Below are 25,444 nucleotides of genomic sequence, written 5' to 3'. Positions count from 1 at the left end.
AAGATGTGAGTCCATTACTAGTTGAAGGAGTTGGAGCTTTGGATATGATAATTAGTTCTTTTTCGATGGATCTATCATCATGGATTATGGGAGATGTATGATCATGAAGCAGAGGAGATAGGAGGATAGAATCTTGAGTTGGGTGGGCTGAGGGAAAGGGATCTTGAGATGGAGTAAGTAAGATGGTAGGATTTAGCTATGGAGGGGATGGTAAAAGTGGATCATGTAGGGGAATAAGTGGGATGGCGGGATCTGCTGTTTTGTCAGAGGATATTTCAACATGCTTTTGGACAAGATCTTGAAAGGAATGGATGGGAGTGGATGCATGAGGTTCATTATATGGGATTTGGATAATGCTTGGAGGAGGAGATGTGGATGGGATTTGGAGCGATTCGATGGGTGGTGGGATTTTGACGCTTGTGGGAAGTGGAAGGATTTTAAGCAATTTGATGGATGGTATGGGGATGATATCTATGGGAGATGGGGATGATATTATAGATGGGGAAGCTTCATCACTGACTACTTCACATGTTTGGATTAGATGACATGGCTTATCGACTGTTGGAGGTGGATTTTCTTGTATTTCCTCTAGGAGATTCCTTGGAGACTCGTGTGTTAGAGGTGGAGGTGGTGGATTGATAGGAATAGCTGGTGTGATGAGGGTGGAAGATTGGAAGCTTGGTTGATTGGGTGATGGAGGAGAAGCTGGGATATCAGATGGCATGACTAGATAGTTTGGAATAACTCTTGGATTTTGGGGGATGGTTGGTGGAAGGCCTCTAAGGCTCTCAAGATACCCGTCATAGTCAACAAGATTTTCATCATCATTGGAATAGGATGTAGCGAGAGCAAGGACAATATGATCAAACACATCATGATAGGTTTGGGATTTCATGTTTTCATGATGAGTCGGATGGGGATGGGGTCTTGCATATGGATGAACATGGAAGCCCATGGTTGGATTTGGATTAAGCTCAGATTTTGGATTGGGTTTGCAAAGATTTCCTAGGGAAAGTCAAAGCTGCATGAAAAACCTAAGGAGGATTGGATGGGGATTTTAGGCTTTTCTAAGGATGGAAGACTTCAAGGGCATGCTGTCAAAAGGTGAGGGTTTTGCTTTCCTATGCGCTGGATTGGTGGAGATTGTGTCAACTTAAGGATAGACTAATGATCCTATGGGCATGACACGAGATTGACCACTTATGGATCCCAACCTTTAGCTCAAGGTGATGAGGGATAACAAGTGACAAAGCTAGATTACCCTAGACAAAGCTCTGTCAAAGGGATAACCTTGGTGAGGCTGGTGGATTGGTTGGATTGATTGGATAGAAAATTCTAACAAAATGACAAAAATTCTCTAAAGGCTTGGGTGTGATTTTGGACTGGGTTGCTAGTTGGCTGGGGGGATGATTTGGAGAGACTTTGGATTTGGGATTGTTCTAAAAAAAGGAACTAGATAGATTCGGTTGCAGCGGGGGAGCTTGGATGATTTTCTGATGAGGCAGTGACTACGCTAAGTATGCCTTGAGTTGGGAGATTTTTTCTTTTTCGGGATTTTGACCAAAGTTGGCAAACATTCATTCAAAAGCTATGAACAAACAAGCAAACAAAATTTTGGAGAAAGCACGTCAAACACACCAACATCCTAGGAAGCTTTCTACAAGGATGAAACTTGTTATAGCTAGGGAGTCCTTGATATATGCAAGGTACATGAGGCCCAAATCCGTAGATGAAACCAAAAAGATGTCACACAGCCGAGAGGAGCGGTAACTCACTTCTCCTCTTTCACTTCTCAAGGGTATAAATTTTCTTGAGGCTTAGCCCGAGTGACAAAATCTTGATTCCAAGAAAGGTGTCTTTGGATTCACCTCCCAATTTTTATACTCCATCAGAACGTTGGAGTTGAGGTCATCCCAAAGGGTGATGAAATCCCCAAGCAGGCCTCCTAAAAAGTGTAAAACAAGACCACATACATGATCTTGGGCTTTAAAAGACACACCTTTATTCCAATTGATGATTTATATTTTGTAAGCTATGATTGAAGACACTTGTGATCATGGCATACAATGTTCATTCCAATTTGACAACATTGTCAGCATAATGAAAGTCGAGAGATCGTCAACATAAGAAATGCGAGCGTCATTGAAAATGCGTCCAAACCATGCAATGTTCATTGATTGTTAGGAATTCAAGATTGAGTGTGAGTTTGTTTTAAGACCAAAACAAAGATGTGTGAAACTCGATTGCCAAGCGTGAGCCCGAAGGCCCTCCACGTCAATAGTTGTTCAATTTTTATGCCCAAATGAAGTGTGAGTGAGATTACTGTGCATTCAAGGAATTTTCTAACTTAGAAAAACCACTAAAGACCCAAGTGAGTGGAGTTTGATCTTTGTGGAGCACTTAACACCCTCTTAGGTAGACCCATCCCCATAGATGGCATTGAGATTGCAAGCAATGGTTAAATTGATGGGTGATTAAAGAGGGTGAGTCCAACTACAAACTTACTCAAAGCATCTTTATTAGTTTTTATAACTTAGAAGATTTCAAAAATGTGGATTCTTTTTATGCCCCAAAAGATGATTATTTAATCTATGGCATTCAAGATTGGATTTGTTGTTTTAATCATGCATTCATAAAAAAAACAAACTTGATTTTAATCCATGGCACTCAAGAGTGATTTTAGCAACATGCATTCAAAGACAAGTGATTAAACATTCAAGTTTTTTCCTTTGAGCATTCAAGATTGAGATTTTGTGTGTTGTTTTAAGAACTTTGAAGTGCTTTGTTTTAACCTTAGATCATTCAAAATTGTTTTGGACTCAAAAGTGAAAATGACTCTTTGGACTTTGGTTTTCATTCAAGATTTTGTGTTCTAGTTTGCATATTTTAAGCCCAAAACTGATATTCCTAGATTGTTTTGATGCATGAAAAACCTAAGAAACATTCAAGATTTTGCAACAAGACATTTGTTTGGAACAAATAACAAAGCTTTTAGGACAATTTTTGGCAACCATTTAGGACTCTTAGTTTTCATGAGATTTTTAAAAGAACTTTAAAATATTTGCAAATGAGGTTCATTTTATCCTTGATTGATGCTTTGAGTTTGATTTAGATTTTAGTGTGCACTTAGTGTTGATTTTGAACATTTTGAAATGGAAACTTGAAGTTCTTTTTAAATTTCCAAAAATGAAGTGTTCCTAACTTTGAATGAATGCATCTAAAACCTTGATGTTGCAAGGATGCAAATGATTGGATTGGTTTAGTTTCACTTGTTAAAAGGTTTTTTTTTTTTGTAAATTTTTAGTTTTTAATGGATTTAAGTATGATTTAGGGGTTCATTTTAAGCACTAAAAAGAAGTGTGTATGATTTTTCTTCCTTCAAAAAAATGGCCAAGATCTCCCACAAGAAGAAGAAGAAGAAGTAGATGGAATAAGAAGAATATAGACAAGAAGAGGAAGAAGAATTCCAAGTGCTTTGTCCACCTATAAGCTTGAAAAATCTGCAAACACTATGAGATAGACTATGAGTTCCTTTGTCTTCTTCATGCTCATGTGGACCTACAAAACCAATTTATACAATCCGACCAATCACAAAAGAAAGCAAAATTAGCCAAAATTAGCAAATGACATACAAAACTTGACTAGAAAAGCTAATGAAGATGACCCATGCAGGGTCCCACCGGGCGTGCCAAAATGTATATGAGCAATGTTAGTATGCTAATAAAAACCAAATTTAAATAAAGCTTCTACAAACTAAAAAAAATTCATAAACTTCAAGATAGACTAAGATGAGCTCTCAATTGAGAATATGAGCCATTTATGGGCTCTCTCAATGAGAAGCTCTCTTGTTGAGTAGCTTTGTCTAAATAGATAGGATGTATGCTCAAGCTTTATGCTTCAAAAAGGGCTTTAAATGGAGTTGGAATTTGGGTGTGAGTGTATGGTTTTGATGTAAAATGACTTCTCAAAATGGCATTATGACTTTACTTCATGGATTGTGTTATTTTGCAAAGGGGAAGGATCCAATTTATAGGCAAGAGGCTTGAGGGATTGAGGGCTAAGATGCAAGAATGGGAAAAAGCTCATGGAGGGCTCAGATTGTATGAGAGGAGAGCACATGGATTGTGCTTCCTTATAGCCAATCAGGGAGTGACACATGTCACAGGGTGAGAGGATGGAGGAAAGGGGATGTATGAATCAACAAAGGAGGCTCAAGGGATAAAATCTTCATAAAGACCCTCATAATGGCTTGTAAGAGCAATAAAAGGGCTTGGAAGAGTCATTTATGGCCTAGTGGGCTTCATAAAGTTTTATGGTTGAGATATTTTGAGGGAGATGAGAAAAATTTTGACTTGGGCTTGATTAGGAGGGTTTTAAGCTTGCTTAGACTTGTGCAAATGATTAGAGGATGGATTAGGATGGTTTAGGATTAGCTTAGGGATAGGCAAGTGGATGGCATTTAATGAGGGTGGGTGAAGGAGGAGATATTTGTTAACTTTGGCTTGGGTTAGTAAGTTTTAACCCATGTTTAGGAAATGTGAAAAGGTTAGGAGGGGATTAGGATTAGGTTTAAAGACATCTTCTAGAAGAGTCTAGACTTTGGATGAGGATAAAGACTTTCTAGAATAGTCTAGAATTTCCTAGGATGAGGATGAAGACTTTCTAGAAGAGTCTAGAACTTCTTAGGATGAGGATAAATTAGATTTTTAGGAAATAAATAAAGTTTTATTTATTTCAAGGGTTTGGGTTGAGGAGGTATTTATTAAAACTCTTTTAATAAACATGAGGATTAATATTTAATCTTAATTAAATATTTTGAGTTGGGATTAGGGGTAGGAAATGATGGGATTAGCCTTTAATCAAAATTAAAGAAGGATTAGAAGATTTTGGAAGAGGTTAGTGGTCTTAAGGAAATTGGCCAAGTTTTGGGCAAAAAATAAAGTTTTTATTTATTTTGGGTTTTTTGGTCAATTTATTAATTAAATAATTAATAAATAAGGAAATAATGTTTAAATAAGATTTAAAAATTTTTGGGAGAGATTCTTTAATTAAATATTTTTAATTAAGATAAAGGGATTTAATGGCATAAAAATAAATTAATTAATTAAATAATTAATTAATCAATAAATGATGATGTCATCAGGAATTTTTCAAAAAATAAAAATACTTTATTTTCTAAAGGTTTTTAGGTGTCTACACATATTACTATACAAACTATAATATTTATTCAATTGTACAAAATTGTCATAATTTATAATCTACATATTTAGGTTTTCTACCTTTAGTTTTCAAGCCTTCTTTCTGATTGGTATCCTTCCTTCTTTAGCTGCTTTCTCAATTGGCTTGTCTTTAGTTTCACCATTTGATTCCTCAAAATCACTAATTTGAAATGTTTTTCTTCTTTTTCTAGGTCCACTGGTGGTCTTCTTGACCCTTTTCTTTGAAGGTGGTGTAGGTTCTTGTTTAACCTTTACCAATCTTTTTGACTTTCTCTACTCAATAGGTGTATCAACCTATGATTGCTTCTTTTTCTGATCACAATGTACTCTGACTAGTTGCACTTGCATAGCTACTACATAAGATGCAATAGGTGTTTGTGCAATAGGTCTTGCAACTATTACACCTTTAGATGGTGCTACAATAGTAATAGGTGTAGTTGCTAACAACTTAGACTGCCCACTGACTTTCATCTCCATTGCTATCCCTTTGATTTCATTAAATTCTTCCCTTGACATGTCAAATTCCTTAAGAATGGTTTATATTTTCTTTTCCACATTCTTCTTGATCTCCTTGCTATGAAGTTTAGAATGAAATTCCCTCATATTTTCCTCATAAGTGCCCCATCTAGGACATTTAGTGTCCTTCTCTGACTGCAAAATGATCTGTGCATAACCTTCAATGAGTTCTTCACTCATTTCATATCCCATGGGTTCAATGAATCTCACCCTAGGTCCAACTACTTCCATACATGTGGTATTAGTTTGAACCATGAAACATATCTCATCTTTATACTTCTCCACCATAGAGGGAGGGATTATGTATCTCAGTTTAATCTCTGATTAAAATTTTTTCATCATAATATCAATGTCACTATCTCTAACATTTTCTAATCTTTCCCTGTAACACTATGTAACCAACTTCATTGAACATTCATTATTGTCCCAACTTGTCATACCGAGGAATTGCTTAGTTGCATAGAAAAATTAGTGATTTAATAGAGACTCAAATCTAAAAACTACATTCTTTGCCTTCTTCAGTTTCACAATATTGTCTAATAACTACATATTGACAATCTCACACATATTTACTTTCCTTTTCTCAACTTCCATAACATATGTTTCAAGCATGAATCTTGCTGGCATAGAGTTCACTCTAGAATTGTGTTTCATTTTATATCCTATAATTTTTCTCAACACTTTGACTCCTTTGTCCTGGATCATGTCAACTTTCAATATCCTCCCATCAAAGTTAGTATACAAGTTTGTCTCAACTATCTTTCTTACATTATTGTCATTCACTGGATTATAAACTTCATTCCTTAAACCTATGACCTTATGAATTAGGCTATTGTAAAATGTGACTGGTACATCACCTACCCAAACCATCTCTCCATGGACTCTACTTAGGACAATTTTGGTCCATTAATGATTATTGAATTTCATGTAGAACATATACTTACTCAAATTTATCTCATTCATGTATGTGTATTTAGACTTTAGGGTTAAGTCACCATTACACATAACTCCTAAATCCTTATGGATGTCCTCATTACCAATTCTCTCAAATTTATTGTGAATGTAGCTTCTAACATCCTCTATGTGAAGTACATTTGGCAAGATTTGAGAAAATGCTCCTAACAAATCATCTATGAGATAAACAAATGGGTGTTTCTTGAACTTGTATCTGGGTTTATCACTTACATCACATATCAAATGGCTTGCTATGATACTTACAAAATATACTAGAAATCCCAACAAAATATTTGTAAAATACCTTTAATGTTGCTTTTAGGGCTTCTACAACTTTGCACTTCAAATGCCTTTCTTCACACTTAAGTTCATTGTCAAATCGCTCACTAATTTATCCAAACTCTTTGCATGGTCAAATGGTACTCACAATCTTGCTCATAATCCTTAAATCATTTCAAATTTGACTCCACATTAAATGTGCATCCACTTCTTCTTCAAAAAGTTGTCACTGATTACCAATAAACTTGTTTTCTTTCGTATGACTTACTGCAATCACCCAAATGCTTGTGCACTTGACCATAGCTTCCACTCCATGTCTTCTTCCTTTTGTCAACTGTGCAACTTCTAATTCACCTCCCAAAATTATTTTTGATCAACTGACGCTCTACCTCTACTAGAGATGCTTAATTCAGATAGGATGAATCACAAACAATTTTTGACTTCAATTTCTCATCAAGTGCATCAAAATATTGTTCCTCCAAAACTATATAAGAACTTTCTAGATCCTTAGCTTTCACAACTACTTTAAATTCATCAACATGCTCTTTTACTGCTTCTTTCTAACTATTATCATTGTAATTATCATTCCTTCTGTCATTCCTATTATTGTTCCTTCTATCCAAAGTTATTACATAATTGACATATAGGTACATTTCTTCTCTGATTGGTTCCATTCTAATTTTTAGGTGCTCTGCAATTCCTTGCAATATGTCTAGGATTGTTACACTTGTAACATGCAACATGTTTCCTTTCTCTATTAGATATTTCTCCATCATTAGATCTTCTTTGTGATCTTCTTTTTCCATTTGCTATAGAATTAATATTCCTAAACATTATACTATTCCCATTATTATTATTTAACTTAGGTTTCTTTCAATCTACTTCTTTATGTCCATAACCATGACAATTATAACAATAGAAATTAGTAATAGGTTTAAAAGAATTTCATGTGCAATGTCTTTTCATATGACCAACTTCATTTCATTTGAAACATCTAACTTTGAATTCATATTTAACTTCCTTGGATGGTTCATCTTGCTTGGGTTTATCAACTTGCTCTATTTCCTTTGGTTCATCATGTTTTATTGATAAATCAACGTCTTCCTTAGATACTTCTAATTCAATCTTACTTTGATCACTTTCTTTAAGGGATTCAACAACTGGATATGATTCTTTCCTAATTTCAACTTTCTTTCTTGACTTTTCTCCAATAAGATATCCAAAACATGTCTTGTCATATAAAGGTCTCTGGTGAAATATTTTTTCATCAATTTTATCACTACTGGAATAAAGTTTCTCTAATTGTTTCTTATCTTGTGTCAATTCTTCTTTCATAATGGTATTGTACTTTTCTAATTCTACATGCTCAATCTTGATAGAATCTAATTCAAATGTTACTGAACTCAACTGGGATCTAAGGTCTACATTCTGAGATTTCATATTAGGTTCAATCTTATTGTCATCTTTCTTAAAACTCAACTTAAGTTCAAAAATTTTCAACTCATGCTTCAAAGTATCATTTTCTTTCATCAAAATTTCTACTTCATCACTATCACTAATTTGTTTGTTTGGTTCCTTCTTAGATTTTAGACCATCTATCTTATCTTTTATTTTACTAGTGTAGACTTTTGTATCTTCATACCTATCTTTTCAGGTTGTCCCTTTCTTCTATAAAAAGGTCAATTTTCTCAAGAGCTTCTTCAAGATTTCTCTTCAACTATTCCATATCCATAGGGATCTTACTCAAGTTTTTATGCCTCTTTTGAGTAATTGTGCTCTAATACCAATTGTTAGAAATATATAATACTTAGGGTGGGGGGGGTGAATCATTATTCTACAAACTTTTTCACACAATTCAATATTTTTAATTACTTTATAACTTGCATATGAAAGTAAACTAATAATGTTGAACACTAAATACAAACATACACAAAGAGAACTCATAACACCATTATTTTTTAACTAGGGAAAACCCTAGTGGGGATGGTACCCACATGATGGTTCGCTAAACAAAAGAATCATGTTAAGGATATTGACCCTATTAGGAATATGTGAAATATATATAGTGTCTTGAGTCCTTGTTAGAGGACTGGGCCCTGTTAAAAGCCTCAACCCTATTAGGAGTTTCTTCAACCCCATTAGGAGTTGGTAGATCAAATACAATGTATGAAAGAAGATCCCATTGTCCTAACATGCAATATACAATTAAGTTCTTCACAAGAGTAGGTATACATACAATATTGTCTTACGATTGTATCTCACACTTTCTTTGATCATAAATCAGATTTTGCATCACATAAGGTTCACATATCATTTAAACTTTCTTCTCAATCATTCACATTACATCACACAACATCACATCACATCAACACAAGATATGATCTTTACTTATATCTCACAAATTAATAAATTTTTGCTTAGTTAGCCTTAATGCTTTCATGCACTTGACCAAATATAAAAATGAATTTGGGTAAAAATCTAGGATGTCGAACCATCATGACTTAGTAATTATTTTGTCACAAAAAATTTCCTTAAGTTGAATGATCCAATTCTCTAATATGCTCTGTTATGTTCTATTAAATACCTGATTTGGTATCTTGACTATAACTTGCACTATACCATCCATACAGGTCTATACATTGATATACATCATCACCACATTGTCATCTATTGATCCTTAGCTACACATGTCCAAACTCAAACTCAGTAATTTGTACTTTTTGTATCTGTCACTGTACTACTGCAATCTGTCTAACACTTAAAAAAATTTCTAACTATTATTGCATAAATAAAATACTAAATACATGTTTCCATAAATGACAATACTTCAGACATCTAACTTTCCATATTTCCAACAAGAGAAACTCATTGGTTGCATCAGTGTAGTGCGCATGTGGCCCAAAACATCTAAGGGCATCACAGACCTGTTATTGCCACAAACTTCCATGGCCTAGGAGGCCATAGTCCCTCTAAGAAGCTGGCTGGGAAGGGGAACCGCTGTGAAGCTAGTTAGCAAGCTGAGGTCTCGTTCGTTAATGGAATTAACCAAACAAATTGCTCCACCAAGACCAATTAGCAAGATCTTTGATAATATTCAAGAAACCCATTTATGTCACTCTTTCCTAGATGTGAGAATCTATTCTAAGGGCTCTTTTAATACATCACCTTTTAACTCTCCCCTTTTTTGTGTAATATTTATAATTTTAGAGATCTCACACATTTCCCATTTGATTTCACTTTGAACCTTTTGTGTATATGAGGCAATGATCAAGCTGTGCTACCTTACATTATCTTTTCTTTTCTTTTTTCTTTCTTTCCTTTTCCTTCTCAATTTTCTTAAGCAATTCTTAGACTCTAACATTGGAGCATTTGAACTTTCTTGATCTCTTTTTTATCCTTTGACTCTTATTATGTGAACTCCTCTTTTTGGATTTTGGGAAACTCACACACTAAGAAGCAACATGGAGAGGCTTTGAAAAATCACAATCACTCTTATAAATCAACTTAGATGAATCTTAATCACTATTCACTTGGATTTAGAAAAACCTTTGTATCACTCTTAGATGTGTAGAGTAGTAAAAATAATAAACTTTGGATTTGAGCTTGATAACCAAAGACCTACGTTTCCTTCGGTGGTATCTATATGAAGTTTTTTGTAAGATTTAACCCTTGAGTGCATTGACTAAGAAATATCTCTTCCAAAAATTAGAACCAATTGGGATCAACTATATGTTGGGAGAAAATTTGACAAAACAAACCAAAACCTGACTCTAAGACTCAAAAATAAAATTTACAAGAAGTTGCAAAACCTAAACAAAACTAACTCAAAGAAAACTAATACCTACCTAATTTTACTCAAAAGGAAAGAAAAAGAAAACTTATACAACAAAAACCTTGAATAAAAAGAACATGGGTTGGTTGTCAGTAGATTTATCAGTATGTCCAATAGAAATAACCCACCCTAGACACAAATTTTGGGCACAAATCACACAAAATCAAAAGTTTTGATAACTCTTCATCATCATGGTTAATCCACAAACAAGTTTCCTTATCTTCCGTATCATATTTAAATTCAAAATTGTCAAAATGAGAGGGATAATGGGAAGATATCACCTAACTTAGTGATTCTCCCACCATAGCAGTACACTCACACATTGCAATTTCTCCTTGTAGTGGTCTTACCTCATGGTACACAAATCCATGTGTACTAGGCAATATGTACATTGGAGACATGATATAACTATTAAAACAAGCTTCAAAAGATAGAACATTGTAATTATGATCCACATTATTATTATCACTAGCCCCAAATAACAAATGATCACACCATTTAAGATCATTCAAACTAACATTCTCAATCACACACATGTCTTTTGAATTGCAACATTTGTCAATATCATTGATCAAAGAATCTTTTTCCTAAAGTCTTGAGTAATGGTGTTCATGATTACACTTACCTTCCATCACAATTTCCTAGGCTAACAAGAAATCAGGACAACTTACTTCAGAGTAGAACCCAAATCGATGAATTCTACATGAATTTATTATTGCATGATCCTATATATGCATAGAATACCCACAAAATGACATTTCCTTAGTCAAGATTGAGACCAAATTAAACACTCTATTGATCTTGTCTGATGACATATCTCATTCTAAGAGAGGCACCTCATCATTATCCAATGGGGGATCAATATCATAGTATGAAGGATTTATATCTTCATCTTGAGGACTTCCTAATTCAAAATTTTTAGAAAAATTAGAATGTTGTGCATTTGCATCATTTTTTGCAACTTTGAGAGTTTTTACGACTTCATAGATATTTGGAAGCTCAGAATTTTCTACATTCTCAAAATTTTCTATGATATACACACTCATTGAAACATCAAAACTTGCATCAATTTCATCATTTCTAAAAAATTCAATAGGATGAACCATCTATGTTAACACATTATATATTATATCTTGGAAACTAGCACATTCCAACTCTAAATGAATTCTTTTATGGAGGCAAAAATAATTGAGAAGAAAAAGGATGTTTGGATTCTAAATCTTCTCCAAGATACTTCAAATTTCTTGTTATTTTATTAATAAAACATATACAAATCTCATCATTTACATGTAATTCCTTCTAAACTATCGGGCTAATGCTAGTTGGATCCTCATAATGCATTGGAGTGTTACAGACGTACATGTCTAGAGGAGTAGGATATAACCATAGAGAAACCTCACCCATTAGAAGCTCTTCTCTTCTTTTCAAACTTTGTGTGATCCTATTATTTCTACAATATAGATGTATCCTAGAGTGTCCATGCTCCTTCTCTTCATTGAATGGGAACAAAAACTCCTCTTGATCATCTTCATCATTTTGTTCTCCTATAGATTTATCATATGATTCAAACAACATTGCACTAAACTGCAAAGGTTATTTCTCCATGATTTGGGAGGTTGTTCTAAAACATCATTTCCATTTTCACTTGGACTCATTCCTATAATACCGTTATTCTCATTATCAATCTTATTGTAGTGGCCATAAAATTTTCTTTGATTTTGAGAATAATAGTTTTGGGAAGTAAGTTATCTTGGATGACCGCCTTGGTTTCTTGAGTAACTCAACTTTACTCTGATGAGTTTGTTGGATAAAAGAGACATTATCTTCTTCATGGCCTCAAACACACTAGCCATATTGTTCTAGAGTTTAGTGGGTGGAGAAGTCTCCTACTCAAATAATTTAGTCTTTTGGGGCTCATACCTTGAATATGTAATTGTTGGACTTGGAGTAGGAATATCTATTACAGTAAAGGTACTGGATTCAATAGGGGCATTTGATTGGGTGTAGTAGATGCTCTTGCTATAAATAGTTGTTTTCCTATTGCATTATTCAAAGTAAAGGAAGAAACAAAGTTCCCTCCACCATGGGGATCTATCTTTTTCATGAATGCAATAGCCTCTTTGAAGGCCTTCTCAAGGGTATCAATATCTTTAGGAGGGAGCCTTCTTAGAAAAATAGAAGTTAATGAATCTATTGTTCCCAAATAGATCTAGATGATATCCTATTTTGGTACAATGTAAAGAGACTTGATTCTTTGATACATCCTACAGAAGTGATGATTAAACTATGAAATAGACTTGTGGGGATCCCTCTTAATTGAATTGAACTAATGATGTAGGATAACTAGATCAATGTAGACCTTTAATTGTGCCTAAAACTTTCTCTCAAAAGAGTTCCAATCTCTAATTGATGCTAATGGTAGATTGAGGTATCAATTGACTTTTATTTCCCCCAAAGTGTAAGGGAATAAGCAACAAACCATGTCTATATGTTGAATCTAGTTTCCATTATAGATTTCGTTGAAAATTTTAATATTATCTTCTGTTTTTAATGATTCCCCATAGATTAATAATGGAAAAAAATTTTCAATATTTTTGACCAATTCATGTAATGGACCAGTTAGGTTCAATGGTGAACTTTGGGCATTGAAGAAACCTATGGTGCATGATGATGGGAATGGGTGAAGTAGAATTTAGAGGTGATGATGATGATGGAATTTATAATGTGAGTGGGTGGAGCCTAGGCATCCCTTTACATTGTGAGGCTTGCAAAAATGAATGAGGTCTAGAAACTCTTGCTTGTAGGAGAAGACCTTAATGCTTGCTGAAAGGGAGATGATGGATCAAGATCTTCTAGTTTGTACACCTCTAGGGAAGCACAATATGGATCCTAGCACACCTATGTAAAAAGTGCACCTTCCAACATGTACACCTTAGTGAAAAGTGCACCTTTTGATAGGCACATCTTATGACTATTAATAAACTATCAAAATATAACCATGAATTTCACAAAACTATAAAACAATGACTTTTCTTTTAAGTAGAATGATTTTTAGGCCCTTCTTCTAGTGCCACATTTGTTGAGCAGTCATTTTTCATGATGCCAATAATATAAATTATTATGAATTTCTCTTGAAAAGATGATCAATGAACAACTCAAAGGTTTCAAATGGTTATTTTTTACCCCCACTGAACTTTCTCAATTGAAGATAAATATGAATGTTCATAAGGAGGACTTTGCTAGTACTTTTTAATTCTGCAAGACATGACAAACGTAACCAAAAAAATTATATTTTTATATTTTTCAAATCTATGATGAATAAAATTTTATGATAGTGCAACTATATGAATTCCTATTTTAACCATGCATTTAAAAGAAAATATCAAAGATAGAGTAATGAGGGATATAAGAAAATTACTGAAAATGAAATTCCTAATGGACATAAACCAAAGCCACAACCATCTACAAGTTAAATTATCAAAAAATCTAGTAGGAAACTAATGAAATTAGGAGCATTGATTCCTCAACTCCACTAATGCAATAATAAATGGGAACTTCAATATAAATTGAATGATGTTTCATGATTCATCAAATCATGCAGCTATGGGAAATTCACACACATGAGACAAGATACTATGCAAAAACAATAATGGTCTTTTCTCCGATTTGTCACAAAAGAGGAATTTGTTAACATATGGAAAACATCAAAACTATAAGGTCGCATGATTATCATAACACAATAAAACCATTGGCTCCATTACTATTCATGAACATAAATTCATAAAAAGAAACACACTCCAAAAAGATATCCTACACATAGAATGAGAGCACCAATAGCATTCTTTACTATATCAAAATATCTGTGATGAGTACATATTACATCCATGTATTTGTAATGTTCCCTCTCCTTCTTATGTGTTAGGAGTGAGGGTTGCTCTAGTGAAAATAGTATGCTAAAAACTAATAAAATAAAGCTAATTATATGCAAACAGGCTCTCTAAATGGTGCTAAGCATGTCCCCACCCTTGTTTATATCAATTAATGGGTGCATGAGATTTTACATGACTTAAAATAAAAGAAGAAGAAGATAAGAAGAGAGAAGCCATGGGATGATCTAGGAGTCATAGGAGCTTAAAAAATGCAAGCTCAACCTTCTCTAGGAATTTCTAGGAGTTAAAATGTCATCAAAATGTATTTTTAGTGCATGGAAGGCTCAAAAACATGGAACTAGAAGTTAACTATTTACACACTACTTTTGATCCAAAATTGTCAGTACAAAACCTTGTGAAAAGTGCACCTCTATCAAAAGAGAACCTCCAAGTGATATGACCAAAATTGATAGAAGTACAAAATTCTCCAAAAGTGACATAATTTTTCTAAGTACACAATTTTCAAAAAGTGACAGAATTTTTCGAAGTCCATAACTTTCCAAAAGTGATAGAATTTTTCTACGTCCATAATTTTTCAAAAGTGAGAATTTTTCGAAGTCCACAATTTTCCAAAAGTGACAGAAGTTTTTTATGTCTACAATTTTCCAAAAGTGACAAAATTTTTCTAAGTCCACAATTTGACAAAAGTGGAAATATTTTTTGAAGTTCACAATTTTCAAAAAGTGAGAGTTTTTCAAAGTCCACAATTTTCCAAAAGCGAGAATTTGTCTAAGTCCACAATTTTCCAAAAGTGAGAATTTTCTTGAGTCTATAATTTTTAGTCTCGAACATTTGCGTCTTGTTGACCTTCAACCAAAATGATATTTTGATGTTCCCCTTTGAACTTTTGGATGGAAAAGGTCATTTTTTGAGGGTATGACAAGTCTAAAGCTTCATATTTTTCCCTCACATCCTTATGAAAGTCATGAACTTCTTGCCTTGCTTCTGCAAACTCAACTAGCTTAAAGTCCAACTCCTTTAGTGTCTCCTTAGAGGATACTACTTCAAATGATGTTTGAATTATTGTACAATTTTTTTCATTGAGCATATTTGCATTTTGGAGTCATCATCAAAAACCTCTAAGCTAGTTGCACTATAGTACTTATCCACTTCTAATAGTTAGACATGTGCTCTCTTTATATCTTGGATATCTTCATACATAGATAACATGACCTTACTATTGGATAGTATATTCTCAATTCAATCATCAATCTTATCTAGTTCTTCTCTTTTATAACATTTAGCAACTTTTGGTATCTCTCACTTCTGAGTGGAAATCCATGAAGTGTGACTTTTTGGACACTCCTTGGAATTGAAATGTCACAAGTTTGAGTATGATCTTAGCTACCACAGAAGACAAGGAAGCAATGGTAATCTTTGGGACCTCTGGATATTTTGGATATGCACACTTGTGTACCTTTAGATATAATTCATTCACCAAATCTATAAATTGCACACTTATGAACCTTCACACATGCACACCTTTGGAGATAAAATGTCTACCACCAAAACTTCAAAAAGTGCACTAGTACACCTTCAAACTTAGCACACCTTCAAGGAGTTACACAAGGTGCTTAATACGCCAAAAAATTAAAGTTCCCATGTTTGAAAATGATTTCAAGGTTTTTCTCAAATGAGGTCTAGGACCACTCTTGTGTAGTTAATTCCAATCTTTTTGATGATTTATGCCCTCTTTATAGTCCAAAATTGTCATGGACTTGATTTCCTTCAGCTTCTTCTATCTAAAATTACAAGGCACCCATGTTGAATATACACATGCAATACCATGGTAATCTTTGCTACTATGGATGATGAGGATTCCATGATGACCTACAAAAGATAAACATCAATATATTGGTGCTAGAGAGTAAAAATGATGCTAAGTGCCCAGACTCCTAAACCCAAACTAGAAAAAAATTTCTCCTCGACACACATTGGAAGATACCCTATTCTAAGGAAAACAAAATTTGAGTAAAAAAAGAGGGCTTCCCAATTTCCAAAGTCAAAAAAGGGGCACGTGTTGTAGAACCACAAAAATTACCTAGTTAAATGATAGAGGCTTTGATAGGTGGAGGTTGTATGGATTTTAGAAGTTGATATAATTAAGCATGGAGTCATGTTACAAAATTTGGAAACTCAAGGGACTTGAGTTTTCATGTCATGAGGAGTATCATGCATGTGCATCATAAATGATCGTAAGAATTTCCTTTCAAATTTTGATGTGTGATCAATTAGGTAATTTCAAAACATGTTATGAGTATGCTAAGTTCATTTGACGATTTGTAGTCATTTGGTCATGTGTGGGTTACAATAAAGCATTGGTTTTCATTGGTCAAACAAAGTTAACCTTGGTCAAAGTGTTAGTTAAAGGAAAATTTTATCATGTGGTGAAATAAATAAGTTCTTGGCATGTTTGGAGGAAAAATGGTCATGTTATTTAAGGTCATAGGTAGTTTTGGTGGGATGTTGCAAAATGTAACTTGTACAAATTTTTGCATTTTGCAAAATTTGAATAGTCATCTTTACTTTTGGTTGTAGGGATGCACTTTTGAAGCTTGAAAGTGATATACCATAATGGTATAAGACTGACGTAAGAAAATTTGAAAGGTTTAATGAAGTTTTTTATTATAAGAAAATAGGTTTTGAAGGGCTCCTGAAACCCTTTTACATAAGAAGCATAAGACTTGAAATATTAAAGCCCGAACTATACAATTGGACCACAACAAAAAAGGCTAGCTAACAACAAAAATCCAATCGAGAGAAGGACAACAAAAAAGGATAGAACCTAGAAGAAAACACACCTAGGATAGAAACCAACTAAGCACACATATCAAAACATAAGTAGCCAAGCTACTATAGAAGCTCTACAACCTCTAGCTCAAGCTTGTCCATCTTTTCCATCACTTTCTTGATATCCTTAACCTCTTTAGTAGAAAAGGAAGCCATCTTTCCAGTGTTATATTTGGTTCTCTTACTATGTCCATCTTAGTTGTTATTATTTACCTCCTTGACTTCCATGATTTTGATAATTGTCATGTCATCAGTAGATCACTCTAGCTTACTAGTGAGAATATTGATGTTCTCATTAGAACATTTTAGGATCTTGTAGCTCTTCTTAGCAATCCTTTTTAGAGAAGATTTCAAGTTGGAACCCCTACCATACAAATCCAAGACTTTATCTTCTAAGTTATCAAAAACAACAACGTATACAACAAAACTAATATTATCCTTCTTTTGCACTATCTCTATAGATGAGATAACACCAACATCCCCACCACTATCTTTGGTTGCATCCTCATAGTTGTTAACCTTTCTCTCAAGATATCTCATCCTCAAGGTCACTTCTTTGATTGCATGGAAAAAAAAAATTATGGACCTTAAATAGTCCATCATACTAGTCCTTGCACTTAAGAGGACATTTGTATTGAACTCTCTACTAGAGTCACTCATGATGAGCATAGAAGGATCAATAAGATATGTGAGATAATCAAGACCGGTCCCTTCTATCCTAACTTCTAGATTCATATTTGGCTTTGAAATAGCAAACTTAACCTTACTCAGATCAACATCCTTCCATGAAATAACCTCCTTTCAAAGGAGAATATCCTTGTGTGGGGGAGAAGAGGTATATTCCATAGTAGGAGCCTTGGGGGATCTCGACAAAACCTCTTTTGCATCTACTTTCCCATCGTCACCAATTAGATTAGGAGTAGCCTTCTTGAAATTTGTGTTCTTTAACATAGTGGACATGAAGATCTACCCTTTCTTTTGGTTCTTAGGCTCATCCTTATCAGTGTTCATATCCTCTTCCTTCTCATGATACTCATCATCAGAAGAGATAACCACCTTAATATTTTTTATTTTTTATCCTCAACCTTCATAGGTTTAAGGTTTTTCTTAGACGATCATGTTGGAATTCTTTTAGAATAACTGAGAGGGGGGGGTGAATCAGTTATTCAAGGTCTAGATGTCCAAATAAAACTTTTTCACAATTCAATGAACCCATATAACATTCTTGACCATTCATGCATTTATTGTGTGTTAACCAAATATGATATGTTACTAAAACATTAACATGCAGAAATATAAAGCATAAAACATAATATATCCATCAGTACTCTTGACACAACGATTTAATGTGGAAACTGAATTTGGGAAAAACCACCAGTAACATACTACTCCTTTCTCACTCTTTTGAAGTGATGCCCTATTAAAGGCCAACCCTATTAAAGGTTACAACACACATTGTTAAATGTGACCTAGTTAAGGGATTTCAATCACTCTGTTAAAAGTGAGCCTTCTTAGAGGAGTATAGGCCATTCAATATGAATGCCACCCTATTAAATGATTTTCCAATGACTATTAGGTCAACCTTTTCCCAAAGGATTTACCCTAATCTAATAGGATTGTTAGAAAGAAATAATATAGGTTTGATCTGATACCACTTACAACCTTACTTATAGATTATAGATCACTATTCAATCCTCATCTCTACTTGGCTTTCAATCTTTTTAGTTTAGATATCTTGTTCACACCTCAAGCATTCATCCTCATTAATCCTTCTTGCTTAGTTTTCCATTATAGACTTCTCCTCTTGGGTCACTTGATGAAGCAAACCCTCTTCCTTCTCCCTGTTAGATTTTTACATTCAAAACTCTCTAACCTCCATCCGACATCCAAAATTGCTTCATGACTAGACATCCCTATAAATAGGAAATTAGAACTCTTTTTCTCACTACTTATCCATCTCAAAAGTTAGGGTTTTCAATGAATTAGGTAGGATACAATGTATCTACCCCATATCTTGTCTTCTCTAGAAACTTCTCTTTGAATCCATTTGAATTTTCCTCCAAAATGGTTTACATAAGATTATGTGCCTCCAACTCATCAATATTATCTTCCTCCTAATTTACAAGTTTCAATAAAATAAACTTGTCGGCCTTTAATTGACAAAATTTTGATCTTTTTCATAATGCAGCAGCTCGACATTATCAATTTACTGATGCTCAGCACATACTCTATTACTCAACATCTATTATAAAATCACTCGGCATCAACTGGATTTTACTAGTACTTGTCAACTAGATTTTACTGGTGCTTGGCATCAATTGAAAATCACTTGGCATCTACTACATTTCTCAGCACCTACTAACTTGCTCAACATCCACTAGTTTACTCGGCATCCACTAGAAATTGCTTTCACTCAGCTCCAATTAAATTTTTGCTCAGCTTGTACTAACTTTGCTTGGCACCTTCTATCAACCTTGTCAAGCTTAGCAAATGAACTTTGTCCAACCTTATTCTTTTGAACTTTCTAAGTGTAGCCAATCATTCTGTAACCTCAAGTAGATTATCAACACATTTGTTATCACTATCTTAACTAATTCTTGCACTTCAATACATAATCATAACTCAACCTTTCTTCTAGGTACTTTTTTTACATTGTGTTGATCAAATCATGTTCATCAATCAACTAAGTGATAGTTCTTGAAACATATAATAAATTATCTTACCAACATGTAGTAGGTTTGACATCAGTGACAAAATAATGATTGAAAACACTTAGTCTTCTTTCAACAGTCTTTCCATTCAAATCATCTTTTCAATCATATATCAACAATCTCCCTCTTTGGCATTGATGGCAAACCAAATTGATCAATTAGTCAAAAAAATGATAAACTAACTAGGTTAAAATAGTAAGGCAATACCAAAAAGAAAGCTTGTGAATAAAACTTCTCCCTCTATCAGCAACTCCCTCTTAGGTTACAAAATATAACATTCTCTTCTTCCATGAATTAGTAGAATATCAGGATATCTCCCTCTTTCTTTCTTTTAGTTTATTTCTCAACCAATGATGTACTCTCACTTCATTACTCCTCAAGTGCACTATACTTTCTCCCTCTTACTTGATGTTCTACTTTGATCATCTTCCTCTTGATCAATATGCACTTTATTAGTTTACTGTATTTTCTCCCTCTTTGACAATGATGCCAAAGACATATACTCAACACTTGGCATCTTTATTATATGTAGATATAGGCTTTTGCATGCTCTCCAATTTTTCTCCCTTTGTCACCTTGCTTGTGACTGATTTGAAATTCCAGCTTTGTGATTACTTTAGGCAACTTCCTAAAGTAAGATCCACTACATCAATGTGTATGAAATGCATGTTAGCTTGTTCGATGTAGGGTACTCTCTAATTCTTTTAAATAGCCTTTTATAGGGGTATCACTCCTAATTTACCTCTCAAATACTCATAAGCATCCTTAGGTAATGCTTTGGTGAAGATATCAGCAATTTGCTCCTTGATGTTGATATATTCCATCTTCACCTCTTTGTCTTGAACCAATTCCCTTACATAATGATACTTTATTGAAATGTGCCTTGTCTTTGTATGCATTATAGGATTCTTTGACATATTTATAGCACTTGAATTATCACAATAAAGTGTCACTGGTTTAGTAATCTCTTCCTTCATTCCTTTTAGTAGTTGTTTGATCCATACGTTGTTTGTGCAATTAATAGCAACAACAACATACTCTGCTTCAACAATAGATTGTTAAGTACAACTTTGCTTCTTTCTTGTCCATGTAACAAGTCTTCTACCTAAGAAGAATGCTCCTCCACTGGTGCTCTTTCTATCATCAATATTTCTAGCCCAATTAGCATAAGTGTAGGGTTTTAGTTCAAAATTTTCATTCTTCTTATAGTATAAACCATACTCTTCTGTTCCTTTCAAGTATCTCATTATTCTTTTCACTACCATCAAGTGATTCTCTCTAGGATTAGCAAAGAATCTAGCAACTATCCCCATAGCTAATGCAATATTAGGTCTGTTGTGTATTATATATTGCAATTCGCCAATCATGGATCTGTATAATGTTTGATTGACCTCAGTTGAATCATCATTCTTTGATAGCTTGAGTGTTGTTACCATAGGTGTACTAATTGGTTTTGAATCCTCAAGTCCAAATGTCTTCAATATCTCCTTGACATATTTTGATCGAGTGATATATACACCATACTTAATTTGATAGACTTGTAATCCCACAAAGAATTTGATCTCACCAAACATTAACATTTCAAACTCTTGCTTCATCTTATTTGCAAAATCTTTACACAAAGCATCTTGTCCTCCAAATATGATGTCATCAACAAATATTTTAGATAACAGTATACCTTTTTCTTTATCTTTCTTCATGTACAAATTGATACTAGCATCCTATCCTTTCAAATACAATTTTAACAATATAAGTATGAAGTCTCTCATATCATGCTCTTGGTGCTTGTTTCAATCCATATAGGGCTTTGTGCAGTCTACATACCACGTTATTATTGTTTTTATCAACAAATCCTTCTAGTTGTTCTATGTAGACCTCTTTTTCTAATATTCCATTCAGAAATGTAGACTTAACATCCATATGATAAACTTTGAAACCTTTATAAGTAGCATGAGCAAGCATAATTCTTACTCCTTCCATTCTTGCAACAAGGGCAAATTTTTTGCCATAGTCAATTCCTACTTCTTGTGCATACCCTTTGCAAACTAGTCTTGCTTTGTTTCTTGTCACTTCACCATTCTCATCCAGCTTGTTCCTGAATACCTATTTTGTGCTAATCACATTCTTGTGTTCTAGTCTAGGAACTCGGCTCCAAGTCTTGTTCTTTTCTATCTGTTGAATTTTCTCTTCCATAGCCTTGTACCAATCATCATCTTCCAATGAATCTCTTACTGTCTTAGATTCCTTCATGCTTAGCAAACATGATTCACTTCTCAACCTATTTCTTGTCATTGGCCTTGCATCTTTGTCTCCAATGATTTGATCTACAAGATGGTGTCTTTTGACATATTTGGATAGTCTAGGCTCAATTGTTGTGGCTACATTCTATCTCTCAACTTTAGTATCACTATGTGCATCTCTATCAGGTGTTTTAGCATCTCTTTCATGTTTGCCGAACTCAAAATTAGATTGTGCATTCTCCTCAATCTGTAACTTGGCATTTGAATGTAACTCAACATTCATATAATGTGACTCAGAAGTTGCTAAAACTTGTTGCTAGTTTGCTACATGATTTGTAGCATCTTCTTCAGTAGGCATTCCTTCATAATAGTATACAAATGTCTTGAAATCTTCTGGTTCTTTTGTAGGTTTAGATTCATGTGCTTTTGTAAACTCATCAAAAATCACATTTGCACTTTCCACAATTTTATTAGTATTAGTAATTAAACACTTGTAAGCTTTACTTCTTGTGAAGTAAACAAGGAATATACCTTCTTCACTCTTTGCATCAAACTTTCCACTCCTAACATCTTTAAGAATATAGCATTTTTTTCCAAATACCTTCAAATATTTCACATTAGGTAGATGACCATACCATAGTTCAAAAGGTGTTGAGTGAGTACCTTTCTTTACTTGTATATGATTCAAGGTGTATATAGCAGTGCTTACAACTTTTCTCTAGTATTTTAGAGCAACATTTTTCTCCATCATAAATGTTCTGGCACAGTCCATTACATATCTGTTTCTTCTTTCAGCAATTCCATTTTGTGGATGGGTCCTAGGTGTTAATGTCTGTCTCTTGATTCCTCTGTCATTGCAGAACATCTCAAATTCATGTGAAGTGAATTCACCTCCTCTGTTTGATCTCGACCATTTCAAGCTCTTATGTATTTCTTTCTTAACTCTTGTCAAGTACCATTTAAACATTTGAAAAGTATCCAATTTTTTTTTAGAAACATGACTATCATCATTCTAGAGTAATCATCAATAAGAAACATTATATACCTATCTCCTTTGTAGCTTTGCACTTCAATAGGTCTACACAAGTTAGTATGAACAACTTCAAGTATTTCCTTAGAGGTATAAGCTTTACTTTTAAATCTTGACTTTATCATCTTGCCTAGTTGACATTGTTTGCACAATATGTTTTCTGGTTTCTTCAACTTAGGCAAACCTCTAACTCTTTTCATGTTGCTGATACTAATTACATTATCAAAGTTAATATGACATAATCTCTTGTGCCAAAGCCATACATCATCAAATTTTGTAATAAGAAAAGTAGTATCTTCTATATCCAAAAAGAACATATTATTCCTAGTTTGATCACCTTTTCCAATCAAGTTTCCATTTGTATCATATATCTTGGTTGATTTGTTTTCAAACTCAATTTTGCACCCCAAATTATTCAATTTTGACACACTTAGCAAGTTATAGTTCAATCCTTCAACATAATAAGCATTGTCACATAAAATTTTGTCTATAAGCTTGATAGACCCTTTTCCTTTTATTAAACATGGTGCATCATTACCAAATCTTACACTTTTTCCATCATAATAGGTTAAGGTAATGAACTTACTTTTGTCTCCAGCCATGTTATGTGAACATCCACTATTAATGATCCATTTGTCATTCTTGTTCACACAAGTCATAAGTGCAGTAGCCTCATCCTCATTGATTCATCCTTCATTGCAACATATACCACTTCATCATCATTTTCATTAGCAATGTAGCATGACTTCTTTCCTTTATCTCTGTAGTCTCTTCCATCATCTTCTCTTCTATTTTTGTGCTTGTTCTATTCTCTAAAGTTCTTCTTCTGTGTACATCTTGCTGCAATATGGCCAACTTCATTGCAATTGAAACAAATTATAGGTAGCTTACCTTTGAATTTACCTTTTCCTCTTTGAAATCTTATTGCCAACAATGCTTCCAATTTTTCAATGTCTTCCTCATCTATATTGTTGTTACTGGATGTATACTTTATCTTTATTTTCTTCCTCTTTGGCTTTACCTCCTTAGAATCCTTTAGTAACAATTTTGATTTGAAAGTTGATTCAATACTCTCTAGTCTATAGTTATCAAAATTAGATAACTCAAAAGCTGTGAGTCATCCTACCAAACCTTCAAGGGTTAGATCATTTCCTGGCATACATCTTAACTCTTGGATTGTAGACACTCTAATGGCATACACAGGCAACAATGTTCTCAAGACTTTACTTAACACAGTATCATCATCTATTTTACCAATTACACCTTTTATTGCACTAAAAACTTGGTTTATTCTAGCAACATATTGAGCAATGTTTTCACCTTCTTCCATTCTCATGTCATCAAACTTACCTTTGAGGCTCTCTAACTTGGCTCTTTGAACATTTTTGTCTCCTCCATAAATAGTGTTTAGGACATCCCACATCTACTTTTCACTTTTGAGGTCTTTGATATCATCAAACTTAGCATATCTTAGGGTAGAGGCAATCTCCAACATTGCCTGATTGTGTTCTTTCTTTTTCTTCAAATCTTCAACAATTAGGGCTCCTGCTGGATCAACATGTTTTTCTATAATGCAAGTTTGTGCATAGTCTCCAAGTCCTCCAAGGTGTAGCTTCATAAAACTTTTCCATGCAAGAAAGTTATCTATGTTTAGCTTGGTACCTCTCTTTTTAACATCTTGATCTTTATGCTTTTAGTAACTTGAAACTAATCCTCTTAAGAAACTATGCTCTGATACCAATTGTTGGAATTATTTTAGAATAACTGAGAGGGGGGGTGAATTAGTTATTCAAGGTCCAGATGTCCAAATAATTTTTTTTCACAATTTAGTGAACCCATATAACATTCTTGACAATTCATGCATTCATTGTGTTAACCAAATTTGATATGTTACTAAAACATTAACATGAAAAAATATAAAGCATAAAACATAATATATCCATC

At 33.8% G+C, this 25,444-nt stretch overlaps 1 pseudogene; it reads left to right on the top strand.

The window, feature by feature from the left end:
- Window positions 1-242: 242 nt before the first annotated feature.
- LOC149531386 (putative beta-1,3-galactosyltransferase 2) overlaps window positions 243-25,444 on the top strand; it is a 121,302-nt pseudogene continuing 96,100 nt past the window's right edge.

Source organism: Cupressus sempervirens, chromosome 11 (genome assembly GCF_028749045.1).
Source record: "Cupressus sempervirens isolate cs-2001-9-10 chromosome 11, ASM2874904v1, whole genome shotgun sequence".
Taxonomy (NCBI): domain Eukaryota; kingdom Viridiplantae; phylum Streptophyta; class Pinopsida; order Cupressales; family Cupressaceae; genus Cupressus; species Cupressus sempervirens.
The sequence above is the reverse complement of the archived record's forward strand: the minus strand, read 5'-3'. Positions and strand labels throughout refer to the sequence as shown.